Raw genomic sequence first — 20,425 nt, forward strand, 5'->3', positions numbered from 1 at the left:
GCTGCACCAGAGCTCGCGTTGGTACTCCACCGCCGATTCCTCGATGGTCAGACTTTTCTCTACCTCGACCTCGGCCAAGCGCAACTCCTCCTCCTGGTGCTCCTTGATCTCCGCCGCCTCCTGCATCTCCAGCTCCCGCTCGGCGACCTCATGAGGAAGCAGGTGCTCCATGGCCACCACCGCCTTTTCAGACGTGGGTTGCATGCTGGAGTTCGAGGTGGCCTAGAATATCTTGGCGTGTGCATCCTCGATCTTGGCATGGATGGCCTCGACCCAGGCCAGGGCAACATCAGCGGCACGGACGGTAGCTCGAGTGCTCTCGGCGTTTGCATCCGCCGTCGCAGCAGTAGCTGCCCTGTCGGCTGCCGCAGACGCCCTCTCGGCAGAAGTGGCCGCACTCGATGCGGATGCGGTGGCACTCTCAGCATAGGCGGGTGCGTTCTCGGTGCATGCAGCGGTGCTCGGGGGGGGGGACGCAACCATCGTACGGGCCTTCATGAAGCGTTTCCACGACATCTTCTTTGCAAGAAGGGGGTGCGGGAATGGGGGTCAGGATTCGTGCATTTGGGGTTGCCGGCACTGGAGGAGACGAGTCAGTGAAGCTTAAGGAGGGAGACTTAAATAGACCTAGATATTTTCATCGCAAACGGTTCCTAGAAAACAATTGTGTGTTGTTGTAGATATTTTTTATTAGCTGTGAAAGACGAATTTGGAGTACAATGGCAATAGATGGTGTTTTAAATGCACGGGAAATTTTGTAGTACTAATACAACTGTCACGTCAAATTTTGGAAAATTTCAGGGGTCATTTGACCTTTTAAGACAGTTAAGTGATTTTCTAGCCATTTAATGACTGTAATTGAAATTTGAACTACATGTACATGCAACAGCTAACCATAACGGTTTGAAAACTCATATTTTGTGTACTTGTGTGCGATTTAATTCCATGTGCAGTAAATTGAAAGGAATTTTCAAACATATTGGTCTCAAGGCTATGACACAATTAAGCATGGAGTGACATGGCATTTTAATTCCAAAAAATTAAAAAAAAATCAGAAACACAGGAAACCTTGGTTGATGTAATGTCATGCCACCAAGATGATGTGGACAAAAATTTGGCAAGTTTGGCGAAAGTTTGGACACACACCCCTCACAAACCGGAGCAACTCACTAGAAGGCTCGTGGTTTCGAGAGGGAACAATGCATGTTTGATGACGAACGGGAGATACCTTCCTCTTACGGCCTTCAATTTTTTTTCTATGTTTAACGTGCACTACTACAACTGTAATGTGAAACTTTGGAAAATTCTAGGGGTCATTTGACCTTTTAAAGACATTTAAGTATTTTTCTAGCCATTTAATTCAAATTTGAACTACATCTACATGCAACGCCTAACCATAACGGTTTGACAAATTATATTTGTGTACTTGTGTGCGAGTTAATTCCATATGCATTAAATTAGAAGGAATTTTCAAACATATTTGTCTCATGGCATGGACACATGCATATGTATGCATGGAGTGACATGGCATTTTAATTCCAAAAAATTAAAAAATATCAGAAACACATGAAACCTTGGTTGATGTAATGTCATGCCACCAAGATGATGTGGTAAAAAAATTGGCATGTTTGAGGAAAGTTTGGACACTCACCCCTCACAAACCGGAGCAACTCACTAGAAGGCTCGTGGTTCCGAGAGGGAACTATGTATGTTTGATGACGAATGGGAGATAGCTTCCTCTTACGACCGTTAATTTTTTTCGACGTCTAGCGTGCACTACTGCAACTGTAATGTGAAATTTTTGAAAATTCTAGGGGTCATTTGACCTTTTAAACACATTTAAGTGATTTTCTAGCCATTTAATGATCGTAATTAAAATTTGAACTACATCTAAATGCAACGCCTAACCAAAACAGTTTGAAAAATCATATCTGTGTACTTGTGTGCAAGTTAATTCCATGTGTAGTAAAGTAGAAGGAATTTTCAAACATATTGATCTCACGACATGGACACATGCATACGTATGCATGGACTGACATGGCATTTTAGTCCAAAAAATTAAAAAAATGATCAGAAAAACATGAAACCTTGGTTGATTTAATGTCATGCCATGAAGATGATGTGGTAAAAAAATTGGCCTGTTTGACGAAAGTTTGGACACACGCCCCTCACAAACCCGAGCAACTCACTAGAAGGTTTGTGGTTCTGGGAGGGAACAATGCATGTTTGATGACGAACGGGAGGTAGCTTCCTCTTATGGCCTGCAATTTTTTTCTACATCTAACATGCACTAATACAACTGTCATGTGAAATTTTTGAAAATTTCAGGGGCCATTTGACCTTTTAAAGACATTTAAGTGATTTTCTAGCCATTTAATGACCGTAATTCAAATTTGAACTACATCTACATTCAGTGCGTAACCATAACGGTTTGAAAAATCATATTTTTCTGTACTTGTGTGCGAGTTAATTACATGTGTAGTAAATAAGAATGATTTTTCAAACATATTGGTCTCAAGGCATGGGCACACATGCATGGAGTGCCATGGCATTTTAATTCCAAATAATTAAAAAATGATCAAATAACATGAAAACTTGCTTGATTTAATGTCATGCCACCAAGATGATGTGGTAAAAAACTGGCCCGTTTGACGAAAGTTTGGACACACACCCCTCACAAACTGGAGCAACTCACTAGAAGACTCGTGGTTCTGAGAGGGAACTATGTATGTTTGATGACGAACGGGAGATCTCTTATGACCTTCAATTTTTTTCTACGTCTAACGTGCACTACTGCAACTGTAATGTGAATTTTTATAAAATTCTAGGGGTAATTTGACCTTTTAAAGACATTTAAGTGATTTTCTAGCCATTTAATGATCGTGATTCAAATTTGAACTACATCTACATGCAACGCCTAACCAAAACAGTTTGAAAAATCATATCTGTGTACTTGTGTGCAAGTTAATTCCATGTGCAGTAAAGTAGAAGGAATTTTCAAACATATTGGTCTCACGACATGGACACATGCATACGTATGCATGGAGTGACATGGCATTTTAATCCAAAAAATTAAAAAAATGATCAGAAAAACCTTGGTTGATTTAATGTCATGCCACCAAGATGATGTGGTAAAAAAATTGGCATGTTTGACGAAAGTTTCGACACACACCCCTCACAAACCCGAGCAACTCACTAGAAGGTTCGTGGTTCCGAGAGGGAACAATGCATGTTTGATGACGAACGGGAGATAGCTTCCTCTTATGGCCTGCAATTTTTTTCTACGTCTAACGTGCACTAATACAACTGTCATGTGGAATTTTTGAAACTTTCAGTGGTCATTTGACCTTTTAAAGACATTTTAAGTGATTTTCTAGCCATTTAATGACCATAATTCAAATTTGAACTACATCTACATGCAACGCGTAACCATGTTTGAAAAATCATATTTTTGCGTACTTGTGTGCGAGTTAATTCCGTGTGCAGTAAATTAGAATGAATTTTCAAACATATTGGTCTCAAGGCATGGGCACACATGCATGGAGTGCCATGGCATTTTAATTCCAAATAATTAAAAAATGATCAAAAAATGAAACCTTGCTGGATTTAATGCCATGCCACCAAGATGATGTGGTAAAAAATTGGCCCGTTTGACGAAAGTTTGGACACACACCCCTCACAAACCGGAGCAACTCACTAGAAGGTTCATGGTTCTGAGAGGGAACAATGCATGTTTGATGATGAATGGGAGATAACTTCCTCTTACGGCCTTCAATTTTTTTCTACGTTTAACGTGCACTAATACAATTGTCATGTGAAAATTTGGAAAATTTCAGGGGTCATTTGACCTTTTAAAGAGATTTAAGTGATTTTCTAACCATTTAATGACCGTAATTCAAATTTGAACTACATCTACATGCAACGCCTAACCCTAAAGGTTTGAAAAATCATATTTTTGTGTACTTGTGTGCAAGTTAATTCCATGTGCAGTAAATTAGAAGGAATTTTCAAACAGATTGGTGTCAAGGCATGGGCACACATGCATGGAGTGCCATGGAATTTTAATTCCAAAAAATTAAAAAATGATCAAAAAAACATGAAACCTTGCTTGATTTAATGTCATGCCACCAAGATGATGTGGTAAAAAATTGGCCTGTTTGACGAAAGTTTGGACACACACCCCTCACAAACCGGAGCAACTCACTAGAAGGTTCGTGGTTCCGAGAGGGAACAATGCATGTTTGATGACGAATGGGAGATAGCTTCCTCTTACGGCCTTCAAATTTTTTTCTATGTTTAATGTGCACTAATACAAATGTCATGTGAGAACTTAGAAAATTTCAGGGGTCATTTGACCTTTTAAAGACATTTAAGTGATTTTCTAACCATTTAATGACTGTAATTCAAATTTGAACTACATCTACATGCAATGCCTAACCATAACGGTTTGCAAAATCATATTTTTGTGTACTTGTGTGCGAGTTAAAAAATCATCAGACGATGTAAATATCTGGTGTTCAAAAAAGAAAATGTAAAGATCTGGCAAGACAACCGGCCCCCACACGGTTGGCACTCTATCTCGCGGCTCGAGGTTTGGTAGGTAGGTGGTGGGGATCATTAACCAGACACGGTTCTGCATTGGAAACTGTCATCTATTATGTTCACACACGGATTTTGGCTATTATGTTAACACATGGATTTTGCTGCGGGAATGTTGTGTAATTCAAACTACAGTACTTGTAAATTCCCGCGACCGGCGTGTGTACTGTCCCCGTCGATCTAGATTCCGGCCGCCAATAAATAGTACCTTGCTCACGTCCTCCCGCCTGCATTCTCATCTACATCCTCCCCTCGCTCGACCTCTCTCTCTCTCTCTCAAATCTTTGCCATGGGGGCTGCCGGTCGGCCCATGCGCCGACTAGGAGTCGTTGCCCCCGAGGACGCTCACTCGATTAGCAGCGAAGAGGACCCCTACTCGCCACCTGACGAGGTTGTGCCGGACCCCCCAACTTTGGATTGGTTTTGGGGCCAGTACAATCTTTGTCTGTGGAAGTCGCTGCCCCTGGATGAGAAAGCTAGGCAAGTGGCGTTCAAGAAGGAGATGGCGGAGGAGGAAGCCAGGTACTAGGCGGCCTGTGAAGCCCGTGATGCCGCCTAGAAAAAAGAGGCGGCAGAGCTTTGGAGGCGGGTGCGTCGTCGTGCCGAGGAGGTGTACGGAGACGGGTACTTCGCGAGGAAGGTCATAGGCGCTGGGCGCCTCGTTGCTGCGTGGAGGTGGGCCGATAAGCTCCGGTGTGCCATCAACGAGGAGCTCCAGTGGGCGCCCAACAAAATGGCAAGATTGGTGCCGCATGTCCGCCGACAAGAGGCAGATCGGTACGTCAAGCACTGCGAGGCGGAGGAGACGGAGTACTGCCTCCGCACTGGGAAGACGCCACGCACCAGGGAGCTGCTAGCTAGGGGCTACTGGAATACTGGCCCCAGGAGGAATTATTAGTTTTACTATTGTTCGTTTTCAATTGTATGCATTGTACCTAATAGTTAAGTATCATCACGTATATATATACACATCCGGGCTATTCTGTTTCGCGTAACAGGATATTATTCTGTTTCGCTACTTGAACTGATGGTTTCACGCGGCTGTACTGATGAAAATTGAGACATCGAACTTGTCATCCTCAATTTTTTTTCATCAGAACAAGGCGTGTAATATATCATTAGAAAGCTCTTGAAATCTAGATTACACTAATATAGAACTTTTTTTGCAAAATCATCATGGTTTAAGAGCAGTTTTGAAAAAAAAATCATTTTCTTCAAAACCATTTTGAAAAAAATGGCTCTTTTAAAACTGCTCTTAAACCATGATGATTTTGCAAAAAAGTTCTATATTATTGTAATCTAGATGTCAAGAGCTTTCCAATGATATATTACACACCCCGTTCTGACGAAAAAGATTGAGGAGGATCAGTTCGACATTATGAAAATAGTCAGTACAGATGCCTAAAACCATCAGTTCAAGTAGTGAAACAGAATAATATTCTGTTACGCGAAACAGAATAGCTCAGTCCTATATATATATAACTCTGTTTCAATGAACATTTAATATATATATATATATATTATGAATTTCATTTTCTATCTGGTTTTGTATACTAATTTGAATCTAGCTGTTATCATCCACATATATAGAATGGAAAGCATATATACACACATTGAAACAGAACATATAAGAATGGAAAACAGAGTACACACATTGAATAGAGCAATAAACAGAGCAATACTATGATTGCTGTGAATACATAGCTATCCACGTCGAAATGACTTATCAAAATAAAACGCGTCCATGAGACCATGACTAGCAGCCCTTGCCTATGGTAGCTCTTGGCTCTGCCTGAACTCGTGCAAATGTTCGTCCAAGCGGTCAACACGCTCATGGTACATCTGGAGCACGATCTCGAGCTCCAAGTTGTCTATTTCATTGGACATCACCAGCTCGAGGATGCGACGGCCATGTTCCTCTACTGCGCCCAAGTGGACACCTGGGCCAAGGAGGCGGTCGAGCCTACGGGCCAGCGCGTTGGCATCCAGCGGGCCGCAGACAAGGAGAACGGCGGCACCCATGCGAATGGCGCGGCGGTCGTCTGGTGAAAGTACGGCGCGCCGACCTCTGGTGCAAGTACGGCGCTGAGGGCCTCTGCCCACTCCTAGCGAGGAATGGGGGTATTGACCGGACATGTACCTAGCTGCGACGCCGTGCCGACAGCAGGCAAGCGCCGATGGATCCGCTCTTGCTATGCCCCGCACGATGCCTCTCGCTCTGCGGCGCTCCAACTGTCTCGCCGTGTGGCGAGCCGCAGCCTATCGGCGTGGACGCGCCTAGCTTGCTCTGCGGCGCGCCATCGATCATGTTGTGCGGCGAGCTGCAGCCTGTCGGCGCTGACATGCCTATCTTGATCTGCGGCCCTCAAGCGCTATGCGCCAAAGGTCTGCTCAACCCTGGCGATGATGTGCATACGGCGTCGTCCATCGCGTTGCCGGGGAGCGCCTCAGCCTCGATGGGCCATGGTGCCTGCTCGTTTTCCTCGTTGACGAGGTTGATTGCAGAGGCGACATTTTGGTGGGTTGGCATGCTTGGAAAAGGTGGATGTGCTATAGGCTGCGCTTGTCGCCTCTGTGCGTCACGCGCCGCCTATGCACAATATCGCTGGGTGGCGGGAAACAGGTGAGGAAATGGCGGGAAACGATGGCGTGTTCATAAAACGCCATCAATTAATGGAAACTTAGCATAGAAGGAACATCGAGCTAGCACAAGAAGAAGATAATGATCAGACGGACACGTACCACACTAGGGAACCGTTTCTGTTATTATCGGTATTCGCACACATTTCTAATTACAGACTTGTTTGCCGTGTATCACAAACATCTTGTTATATTGAACCGTTTCTTCTCTCATGTCTCAACGCAAATAGCTCATCCGAGTGAACCGCATGCCGTATATCGCACACACACCTTTGATCTAGCTGACCGTTTCTTTTGCGTTTCCTAATCACAAACAGTTCATCTGAATGAACCGTATGCTGTACATCGCACACACATTCATCTGGCTGCCCGTGTCTTTTGTTCCTCCTCATTGCAAACAGTTAATCGAGCTGAACTGTATGCCCTGCATCGCACATGCAACTAAAATCTAAACCGTGTTTGATGCATCCTCCATCGCAAATGTTTTGCACCTTTTTTGATGGGTTTTTACACCACCATTTGCAATTATGGCATCGCACACAGTTTCGTCGAAGGGTCTCTGATCGTAGTGTCGCATTAGCAGCATCCCGTGGTAGTGAAGGGAAATAATTTTCGCGTGTGGAAAATATTTAGTAATAAAAGCATCTCTGCACTTACCCGAAGAATCGATACTATTGTGAGGTAAAGAAAAAAAACCAAATTTTGCACGATCTCGTAAAAGTAAACGAGAATAATTCAACTTCACAATATCATTGTCCACATATTTTTTATTTTGCATATCGCGTAATTCCACAAATGTGTTGATGGGACGGGGCATCCTCATTAGGAGTACTGGAAAATTGATCCTTCGTGACAAGATTCAACAAAGCGGCTTTAATAACACAAGACTCCGCACTAGTGGCGGGAGGAACAACCGGAGTGCTAATAAAATCATTATTGTTAGTATTGGAGAAATCACACAACTTGGTGTTCTCTTGAGTCATCATGACTACGCAACAAGATTGCACTCAAAAACAGATCTGACGAGAAACCTGGGAACGAAAAAGAGGGAAAAACGACAAATTTTTGTGAAGTGGGGGAAATGAAAACAAGAGGCAAATAGAAAATAATGTAAATTGCAAGGAGATGAGATTTGTGATTAGGAACCTGGTAGATGTTGATGATGTCTCCCCGGCAATGACGCTAGAAATTCCTTTTGATTGCGGCTTGAACTACGTCGGTATTTCCCCAAAGAGGAAGGGATGATGTAGCACAACGACGGTTGGTATTTCCCTTAGTGATGAGACCAAGGTTATCGAACCAGTAGGAGAATCACGCAACACTACGTAAATAGTAGTTGCACACAAAGAACAAATACTTGCAACTCGACGTGTTAAAGGGGTTGTCAATCCCTTTCGGGTAACAGTGCCAGAAATTGTCGAGTTGACGGGACAAAAATATGGTAGATTGGATAAATAGATCTCAAATAAATGCAAAATAAAATAAAGTGCAGCAAGGTATTTTTGGGTTTTTAGAAATATGGATCTAAAAATAAAAGAGAATAAAAATAGATCTTGAAGGCAAATATAATAAAGAAGAGACTCGGGGGCCGTAGATTTCACTAGTGGCTTCTCTCGAGAAAAATAGCATACGGTGGGTAAACAAATTACTGTTTGACAATTGATAGAACTTAAAATAATCATGACGATATCCAAGCAATGATCATTATATAGGCATCACGCCCAAGATTAGTAGATCGACTCCTGCCTGCATCTACTACTACTACTTCACACATCGACCGCTATCTAGCATGCATCTAGTGTATTAAGTTCATGGAGAAACGGAGTAATGCAATTAGAACGATGCCATGATGTAGACAAGATCTATTTATGTAGAAATAGACCCCACCTTGTTATCCTTAATAGCAACGATACATACGTGTAGTTTCCCCTTCTTTCACTGGGATCGAGCACCGTAAGATCGAACCCATCACAAATCACCTCTTCCCATGGCAAGAAAAATCAATCTAGTCAGCCTAACTAAACCGAAGATTTGAAGAAGAAATACAAGGCTATAAGCAATCATGCATATAAGAGATCAAAAGAATCAAATACCTTTCATGGATAAAAACATAGATCTGATCATAAACTCAAAGTTCATCGGATCCCAACAAACACACCGCAAAAAGAGTTATATCAAATAGATCTCCAAGAGACCATTGTATTGATAATCAAGAGAGAGAGAGAGAGAGGAAGCCATATAGCTACTAACTACGGACCCATAGGTCTATAATGAACTACTCACGCATCATCGGTGAGGCACCAATGATGAACCCATCCGTGATGGTGTCTGGATTGGATTTGTGGTTTTTGGAACTTGTGACAGCTGGAATTGATTTTCGTCGAATCCCCTAGGGTTTCTGGAATATTGGGGTATTTATAGAGAAAAGAGGCAGCGCGGGAGGCCACCAAGGTGGGCACAACCCACCAGGGCGCGCCTTGGCCTCCAGGCATGCCCAGGTGGGTTGTGCCCCCCTCGAGGCACCCCTTTGGGACTTCTTTGGCCCATCCCGTGTCTTCTGGCCTAGAAAAATTCTCCAAAACGTTTCGTTGCATTTGGACTCCGTTTGGTATTGATTTTCTGCGAAGTAAAAACACAAGCAAAAAACAACAACTGGCACTGGGCACTATGTTAATAGGTTAGTCCCAAAAAATGATATAAAGTTTCTATAAAATGATTGTAAAACTTCCAAGAATGATAATATAACAGCATGGAACAATAAAAAATTATAGATATGTTGGAGACGTATCAGTAACTACCTACATTTGTCGTTCATACCTTCATCCCCAATTGCTCTTACTATTACAAGATGCCGTGAAATACTATTGGATCTTCCGAAAATACTCAGTAGCCTATTGCTCTTTTTCCTCCTTATCTGCTTGCATTATGGTTACTTCCATATGTCTAGCAATATTCATTAGCATCCTTTGTCATCATAATTTCAAGCATTTGATTTGATATGTTTGTGAATGCTCGCGATCATCAGTCCTAATTAGAATTCTTCCCTTGGTTCATACGTCACTCTAGACATGAGCTGGTGTTCGACAAATCAAACCTTGATTGATTGTCGACCTATGTCCATTCAACTTGTCTTTGATCGGAGACTGTGCTTCTGATCCCCTGATTTGGGAATCGTAATTCCGTTACATTTGAGCTTTGAATTAGTCGGTTGTTTCTATAACCTGATCTCCTTGCATTCTTTCTTGTTCTGGTTGAGTACTGTTGCTCACATCAGATCCCTCGTGGACCACCAGATCCTTTGTTGGGTATGATCCAACAACATCCTTCATATTGAGTAACCTTGTGAGCCTTTCCTCGGATACATAATGCCTTAGCATCCTTTAACTACTACTTACTCTGACTCGTGCATTGAACTGCATGGTTTTACTCTTTTCAATTTTATACACAATTGTCTTAGCGTATCATTGCACCTTACAGGGTTTAAAAGAGAGGAGTGATGTTCCTTTGATCTGGATCTGTAATCTAGTTCCGTGCTGGACTTGCCCACACAATGTTACAATTGCTTGTTTGTCTGTTCTTAGTTGTTTTGTGATATGAATGATGTCATACTATGCTTACCATATTATAAACTTTATCTCTTTATCCTTAGGTGTCAATATGTTTGGAACCTGGTTTTATTATGTACTTTGCAGTAAAATACAACTAACATTTTACACGGGTTCACCAGAATAAGTTCTGTATATAGACCAAAGCTATTTTGTTTGGTTTTGCTGCCTCCCTAATATCTTCTGTTCTGGTACTACTAATGTAAAAACTCAACTTTTCAGCAAGCTATGGAAAAATTGTGGAACCACCACCTTCTGAAGGAGACGAGGCAACTATAGCCACAATGTCACCTCTTGTTGTAGTGGGTCAGTACCTATCTACTAACAGTGCCAAAAGCACGTTCCTGCGTAATACTGGGTTGGTTGTTAAGCCAATCTCGTCCAAACTACCTCATGATAAAGATATGCAAGATTAAAACAATGTTATATTTGCGCTCCAGACACAAGTCCATTCCCTAACAGAGACCCTTGGTGAAACAAGGACAACCATTGTTCGATGTCATCAAGATATGCATGGTTTTGAAACCAGACTATCAGACATTTGCTATGTTGTTCAAGAGCCTAGGAGAAATGAAGGCGAAGGTTATTGTCGGTGTCAAAACCGGCGGTTCTCGGGTAGGGGGTCCCGAACTGTGCATCTAAGGCGGATGGTAACAGGAGACAGGGGGCACGATGTTTTACCCAGGTTCGGGCCCTCTTGATGGAGGTAAAACCCTACGTCCTGCTTGATTTACTCTTGATGATATGAGTATTACAAGAGTTGATCTACCACGAGATCGGAGAGGCTAAACCCTAGAAGCTAGCCTATGGTATGATTGTCTGTTATCCTACGGACTAAAACCCTCCGGTTTACATAGACACCAGAGGGGGCTAGGGTTACACAAGGTCGGTTACAAAGGAGGAGATATCCATATCCGTACTGCCTACCTTGCCTTCCACGCCAAGTAGAGTCCCATCCGGACACGGGACGAAGTCTTCAATCTCGTATCTTCATAGTCCAACAGTCCGGCCAAAGGATATAGTCCGGCTGTCCGGAGACCCCCTAATCCAGGACTCCCTCAGTAGCCCCTGAACCAGGCTTCAATGACGATGAGTCCGGCGCACAGTGTTGTCTTCGGCATTGCAAGGCGGGTTCCTCCTCCGGATACACCACAGAAGAGTTTGAATAAAAGGATAGTGTCTGACCCTGCAAAATAAGTTCCACATACCCCCGTAGAGAGAATAATATTTCCACAAATCTAATCTGCTGACACGTTTTGGCAACATGACATCATGCCATGGCTCGGTGATTATTCGAACCATTTTTCTTTAACTAGCCCCGCACATAACGCGAGGCAGTTTCTTGACACGTCTTGTCAAAGCAGAGATCGTGTCCCCCTTATTACGGGATTCTCATCAATACGGGCATGGGTAACCCAACCACGCCATTAATTATAGCGCTTGGGGGATAAGCGAGTTTTACCAGGCTAGCGGGGGCGCATAGTTTCGGCCGCCCTTATAAGGGGATAAGGTTTAATCTTTTTCTACCCACGCCTTCTTCCTCCTTGCTCATCCATTCTTGCGCACTCGAGCTCCAACGCCCAAGTCCACATCCTTCTCCTCAACCTTCTCCAAACATGTCCAGAGCGGGAGGCAAGTGGATGGCTTCCATCGTCACGGAGGGACATATCAAAAAGCTGCGCGGAGCCGGATACTTAGCCGCGAATATCGCGCATCGGCTGCCCGCTGCGGGCAGATCGTTCCTACCCCGGAACCTCACGAGAGGGTAGTTTTCCTCCACCACTTCCTTCGCAGACTGGGGTTTCCCCTCCATCCATTCGTCCATGGTCTTATGTTCTACTACGGGCTAGACTTTCATGATCTGGCCCCAAACTTCATCCTCAACATTTGGGCATTCATCATCGTGTGTGAGGCTTTCCTCCACATCCGGCCCCACTTCGGCCTGTGGCTGAAGACCTTCAATATCAAGCCGAAGGTGGTGGGAGGCCAACAAGCGGAATGCGGCTGAGCCATGGTGGGCAAGATGCCCAATGTTATATGGCTTGAAGGCTCCTTCGTGGAGACCATAAAGGGGTGGCAATTGGCGTGGTTCTACATCACCGAGCTGCGCGACACCAACTGGGTGGTGGCCCCCGAGTTTTGATCCGGAATCCCCACGCGGCTCACCTCCTGGAAAGAGAAGGGCCTATCCTGGGGTTCATCGGTGGAGCTGGACGGACTCCAGAAATGTATCCGGAATATGGCAAGCAAGAAGCTCAAGCTTGTCAACATAGTCCAGGTCATGCTCTTCCGCCGGATCCTCCCGTGTCAACAACGAGATTTCAACTTGTGGGAGTTCGACCCGGCCCAGCACCAGACTCTGAGCGAGCTCTTCGACACGATGCACAAGGACGTCTAGAGGGTGCTGTTCAAGGGCATCGAGGTCCCTCCCTCTCTCACCGAGGACCGCGGGCTAAGCGCAAAGCGCCCTGCGAATCTGGTAAGTTTTGTACATCTGGTAGGATTTTTACTTCCCATAGCTTAACCACGTGTGGGGTCTGAGCTCCCATGCCTTTGACAGGACTAGGTGGGGGCATCGGAAAAGATCAACTGTCCGGCACCTCTGCCCGAAGACACTGCGGACGCTCTCCTGACGGAGATGCTAACTCCAGCTCCTTACAAGGTGCTGGAGAAGACCAAGAAGAAGGCCAAGGGAACACGAAAGAGTTCCCGATGCCAGGTGGTATCGGACTCATCGTCCGATGACTCTGCGACGCACTCCTCCCACAAATACGAGGAGGAAGATGAAGATGCTCCCCCTCCAGCCGGGGGAGACAAGAAAAGGAAGGCCGCCCCAACCGGGGGGGCGAAGGGTCCAAGAAGGGAAGGACTCTCCTTCCGGACTGCTCCACCACCGTCGCCGAAGACGAAGACGAGTGGCTGCTCAGGGCCAAGCCCCTGGCGAAGTTGTAAGTATTCGGATACCAGAGTAACTCATAGCATACCTTTGTTGCACTGCTTCTCCTAACGCTGAATATGATTATGCAGACCGCCCCAAGCCCGTATCGACGTATCTTTGTTGGACGGCTCCTTGAACTCGTCGGATATGGATAGCGATCCACTTCCGACCGCCACCTACCCTTGCCCTATGGACAATGCCGAGGTACTGTCTCAAGAGGCACCGGGTCGAGGGGAGACAGTCCCGGAGGCGCCTCAAGGCGACCTTCCGGACTCCAGGAGCAGAGAGAGTAAGGCTCCCAAGGGCTCCGAGTTCGGCCTTCAGCCGAACACTGCGCCGGAACCTCCAGTGGTTCCGGACTCGGGCAGGCGGCCTCCTTTCTAAAGGGGCAAGACGCACGTGCCGGTGACCTCTGTCCATCCAGAGGCACCGGACAATCTGCTGGGAGTGCTTCGCAGCGCTTCCATCAACGAAGAGCACCACACTATTATGAGTGCAGTGATCCAGAAGGTTCAGTCCGCCAAGAGCGGACTGACTAAAGCCTGTGCCAGCCTTCTAACAGGCTTTGAGGTAAGTATTTGAAATGTAGGAAAAATATTACCGCATAGACAGTAGCCCCTGATGCTCTGTTTGGTGTTCAAAAAGAAATGCCGAATAGAGGATCAACTAATATCTGCAGGAGTCTAATATAAGTATGTCTATATGCGTATGCAGGCTTCGCTGCTGACCTCTAATGCACTGACTGCGGAGGTCGCCGTACTGAAGCAGGACCTCGAAGGGTCCAAGAAAGAGCTCGGCCTTGCCAAGAGGCAGCTCGAGGAGATCAAAGGTAAGTAATACCTAGTCTATAGATATGTATATATACAAAAAGGATGCGATTGCAAAATGACAGGATCATCTTTAATTTGCCAGGGGCCACGACCGAAGTGGCAACCCTGAAGCAAGCGCTATCCGAGGCCGAAAACAAAGGGGCCCAGGAGTGCACCGAGCGGGAAAAACAAGAGGCACGAGTGGGCGAGGTGCAGCAAGAGCTCCATGCTCTCGTGACGAAGCACGAGGCGTTGGAGCTTGACTTGAAGACGCGAGAGTCCGAGCTTGCCGTGGCCCTTGAGAGTGCAAAGAGTGCCAAGGCTGAAGCCCAAAAGGCCCTCTAGGAGATTGATGCGATGAAGAAGATAGCAGTGGGTAACGCATTCAATATGCAAAGCAAGCATGTGAAAGTAAATTACTTGTTACTTTCCCGAAGCGGAGCTCTCTAGGAGCATTCGCAGGTATGCCCCGCTGCGTGTCGGATGCCGCACAGTTTTACCAGGCCGAGGAGGGAAGCTCAACGGAGAAGCTGTTCTGGCCTCAGTATACTGGGACCAAACACCCGATGCCTCTGAGCGACCAGCTGAAGCAACTGGTCGAGCTGCACAAGGCGTCCGAATAGGCCATGAAGGGCTTTATAGTCCGGATGTGGCCTGGCGACGCCCTTCCCAACAGCTACTTCGGCCTGGTGAGGCGGCTTGTGGATGCCTGCCCATGGCTGGAATTCATCAAGCGGTCCGTCTGCATCAAAGGTGCACGCCGGGCTTTCGCCCGTGCGAAGGTGCACTGGGCCAAGATGGACGCCATGAAGCTGGTGAAGGAAGGGCCGCCGCAGGGCAAGGAGCATCGCCACCCCGAGATGTACTATGAGGGTGTCCTGAAGGGTGCCCATCTTGTAGCGGACGAGTGTGCGAAAGATGTAATATTTGAATAAACTTGCTCATGTAATCCTGTATTATGAAAACTTGTTCATATGCGATATGCAACGCTTGTTTGAATTTAAAATATTACCTTATGTTCGGCTGTTTATCAAATCTGAGAGATGGCTAGTCGTCGGCTTCTGCCCCCATGCCACCAGTGCTAGGGTGTTCGGGATAAACCTGAGCACTCTTGTTCCCATTTTTGGGTCCTTCGAGGGAGGTGCTCAGCACAACGAACAAGGCAATCGGACTATAATGTGTTATCACTCTCACTTAGCCATAGAATTCTATAATTTTAAATTTCGGCAAAGCCCCTAGTATTTGGAAGGCCTAATTCGGGGCGCTATACACGCCTTAAGCCGAACAGGGCCGACTCCTCGCTCTAAGCGGCATAAGTCTTTAGGGACTTGAAACCTCTCGAACAGCGACCAGTCTCTCGCCTTATCATGACTGTCAGTTTTAGCTTTCTCTACTAAGGTGCTTAGCCCAGCAGAACCGGGGCACAATTGCAGTAGTTCTCCCAGTGCTACCTTAGCCGATATAGCAGAACGTAAGGTACCAAAACATGGGAGCCGGGAAAACCCAACTATTGACCCAGGACATGATTCGGAGCTGATGCATATAATGCTATAAGTTCGGGGTGCCGCACTGTTGAAAGTGTTCGGACTTCTCACGCCGTATTATGGGGTATGCTTAAGCCCCTAGCGTATTGTCCGTACCAGAGTGTACGGGTGCTAGATGTCATGAATGAACATATATATATAAAGGAAGAATGTAATAATAGTCTTAATGCTATGCATTGTTTATTCAAAAAGGTGCGTTAAAGCAGAATGATACAAGTAGTGAGATAAGCAAAAAGTAGGACTGTTTGACATGTCCCTTCCAAGTGCAGACCGAGGAATAGTATTAAAGCAAGTATTTCACTCATTACCGTAATCCACTTGGGAGTTCCGTGGTGTGACATAGCTTTCTGCCTCCTTGGTTGCTGCATCATGTGTTCGGCAATCATGCTGCCGGACAAGGTTTCCACAGATTAAACTCATGAAAGAGAAAAATAACAAAATGGGAAGCCCCTAGTGCTGTTTAAGCCGTGTCTTGGAGCGTGCCGTAGTCCTGCCCCCCTCCCCACCTATGCCCATGGTATTTTTAATGCGTAATTATGTACGCGTGGCACAGATTTTGCCATTTGGCTAGGACCGGGGTGGGGGCTGCATTGCTATGCAAGCTCGGAATGTGCCAGGCGGTCCTGTTGCCGATTACTCCGGGCGCGCTTGAAGGTGTCCGGGTCCTTAATTGCCGAACTAGTGGATTGCCTTAAGAGGCTGCCTTGCGCTTCTACTGCGAGGGCCACAGTGTGCTCCTCCGCGCGGAGAGAGTGCTTTGTGTTTCCATTGACTGTGATGACCCCCCGAGGTCCTGGCATCTTGAGCTTGATATATGCATAGTGCGGTACCGCATTGAATCTCGCAAATGCGGTTCGCGCGAGTAGTGCATGGTAGCCACTGCGGAACGGGACTATATCGAAGAATAACTCTTTGCTTCGGAAGTTATCCGGGGATCCGAAGACCACTTCCAGTGAGACTGAGCCTGTTGAATGGGCCTCTACACCTGGTATGACGCCTTTAAAGGTCGTCTTTGAAGGTTTGATCCTTGAGGGGTCTATACCTATTTTGCGCAGTCTGTCCTGATAAAGCAGGTTCAGGCTGCTGCCGCCATCCATAAGGACTCGAGTGAGGTGAAATCCGTCAATGATTGGGTCTAGGACCAGTGCGGCGAATCCGCCATGACGGATACTAGTGGGGTGGTCCCTGCGATCGAAGGTGATCGGACAGGAGGACCATGGGTTGAACTTTGGGGCGACTGGCTCCAACGCATACACGTCCCTGAGCGCACGCTTCTGCTCCCTCTTGGGGATGTGGGTTGTGTATATCATGTTCACCGTCCGCACTTGTGGGGGGAACCTCTTCTATCCTCCGGTGTTCGGCTGTCGGGGCTCCTCCTCGTCATCGCTATGTGACCCCTTATCTTTGTTTTTGGCATTTAACTTGCCGGCCTGCTTGAACACCCAACAATCCCTATTGGTGTGGTTGGCTGGCTTGTCGGGGGTGCCGTGTATTTGACATGAGCGATCAAGTATACGGTCCAAACTGGACGGGCCTGGAGTGCTTCTTTTGAATGGCTTTTTCCGCTGACCGGGTTTAGAGCCTTTGAATCCGGCATTGACTATCATATCCTCGGTATTGTCGCTGTTAATGTGGCGCTTATGTTTGTTGCGACATGACCTGCTGTTGCCGTCCTTGGTATCCGAAGTACCATGGTTCTTGTTGGGGAACGTAGTAATTTCAAAAAAATCCTACGCACACGCAAGATCATGGTGATGCATAGCAATGAGAGGGGAGAGTGTTGTCTACGTACCCTCGTAGACCGGCAACGGAAGCATTGACACAACATAGAGGAAGTAGTCATACGTCTTCCCGATCCGACCGATCCAAGTACCGAACGTACGGCACCTCCGAGTTTTGCACACGTTCAACTTGGTGACGTCCCTCGAGCTTTGATCCAGCCGAGTGTTGAGGGATAGTTTCGTCAGCACGACGGCGTGATGACAGTGATGATGTTCTACCGACGCAGGGCTTCGCCTAAGCACCGCTACGATATGACCGAGGTGGAATATGGTGGAAGGGGGCACCGCACACGGCTAAGGAACGATCACGAAGATCAACTTGTGTGTCATGGGGTGCCCCTCTGTCCCCGTATATAAAGGAGGGAGAGGGGGAGGTGCGGCCGGCCCCTAGGGGTGCGCCTGGAGGAGTCCTACTCCCACCGGGAGTAGGACTCCCCCCTCTTGCCTTGTTGGAGAAGGAAAGGGGAAGGGGGAAAGAGGAAAGGGGGGCGCCCCCCCCTTCCTTGTCCTATTCGGACTAGGGGGAGGGGGCGCGCAGCCTGCCCTGGCCGGCCCTCCTCTTCTCCCTTAGGGCCTATGTTGGCCCATTAACCCCGGGGGGGTTCCGGTAACCCCCCGGTACTCCGGTAAAATCCTGATTTCACCCGTAACGTTTCCGATATCCAAATATAGGCTTCCAATATATCAATCTTTATGTCTTGACCATTTCGAGACTCCTCGTCATGTCCGTGATCACATCCGGGACTCCGAACAACCTTCGGTACATCAAAACACAAAAACCCTAATTACGATCATCATCGAACTTTAAGCGTTCGGACCCTACGGGTTCGAGAACTATGTAGACATGACCGAGACACGTCTCCGGTCAATAACCAATAGCGGAACCTGGATGCTCATATTGGCTCCTACATATTCTACGAAGATCTTTATCGGTCAGATCACATAACAACATACGTTGTTCCCTTTGTCATTGGTATGTTACTTGCCCGAGATTCGATCGTCGGTATCTCAATACCTAGTTCAATGTCGTTACCGGCAAGTCTCTTTACTCGTTCCGTAATACATCATCCCGCAACTAACTTATTAGTTGCAATGCTTGCAAGGCTTAAGTGATGTGCATTACCGAGAGGGCCCAGAGATACCTCTCGAACAATCGGAGTGAACATCCTAATCTCGAAATACGCCAACCCAACAAGTACCTTCGGAGACACCTGTAGAGCACCTTTATAATCACCTGGTTACGTTGTGACGTTTGGTAGCACACAAAGTGTTCCTCCGGTAAACGAGAGTTGCATAATCTCATAGTCATAGGAACATGTATAAGTTATGAAGAAAGCAATAGCAACAAACTAAACGATCAAGTGCTAAGCTAACGGAATGGGTCAAGTCAATCACATCATTCTCCTAATGATGTGATCCCGTTAATGAAATGACAACTCATGTCTATGGTTAGGAAACATAACCATCTTTGATCAACGAGCTAGTCAAGTAGAGGCATACTAGTGATACTCTGTTTGTCTATGTATTCACACATGTATTATATTTCCGGTTAATACAATTCTAGCATGAATAATAAACATTTATCATGATATAAGGAAATAAATAATAACTTTATTATTCCCTCTAGGGCATATTTCCTTTACTCTCCCACTTGCACTAGAGTCAATAATCTAGATTAGACAGTAATGATTCTAACACCCATGGAGCCTTGGTGCTGATCATGTTTTGCTCATGGAAGAGGCTTAGTCAGCGGGTCTGCAACATTCAGATCCGTATGTATCTTGCAAATTTCTATGTCTCCCACTTGGACTAAATCCCGAATGGAATTGAATCGTCTCTTGATGTGCTTGGTTCTCTTGTGAAATCTGGATTCCTTCGCCAAGGCAATTGCACCAGTATTGTCATAAAATATTTTCATTGGACCCGATGCACTAGGTATGACACCTAGATCACATATGAACTCCTTCATCCAGACTCCTTCATTTGCTGCTTCCGAAGCAGCTATGTACTCCGCTTCACATGTAGATCCCGCCATGACGCTTTGTTTGGAACTGCACCAACTGACAGCTCCACCATTCAGTATAAACACATATCCGGTTTGCGATTTAGAATCGTCTGGATGAGTGTGAAAGCTTGCATCAACGTAACCATTTACTATGAGTTCTTTGTCACCTCCATATACGAGAAACATATCCTTAGTCCTTTTCATGTACTTTAGGATGTTCTTGACCGCTGTACAGTGATCCACTCCTAGATTACTTTGGTACCTTCCTGCTAGACTTATAGCAAGGCACACATCAGGTCTGGTACACATCATTGCATACATGATAGAGCCTATGCCTGAAGCATAGGGAACATCTTTCATTTTCTCTCTATCTTCTGCGGTGGTCGGACATAGAGTCTTACTCAACTTCACACCTTGTAACACAGGCAAGAACCCTTTCTTTGCTTGATCCATTTTGAACTTCTTCAAAACTTTGGCAAGGTATGTGCTTTGTGAAAGTCCAAT

This window comes from Triticum aestivum, chromosome 2A (genome assembly GCF_018294505.1).
Source record: "Triticum aestivum cultivar Chinese Spring chromosome 2A, IWGSC CS RefSeq v2.1, whole genome shotgun sequence".
NCBI classification, from domain to species: Eukaryota; Viridiplantae; Streptophyta; class Magnoliopsida; order Poales; family Poaceae; genus Triticum; species Triticum aestivum.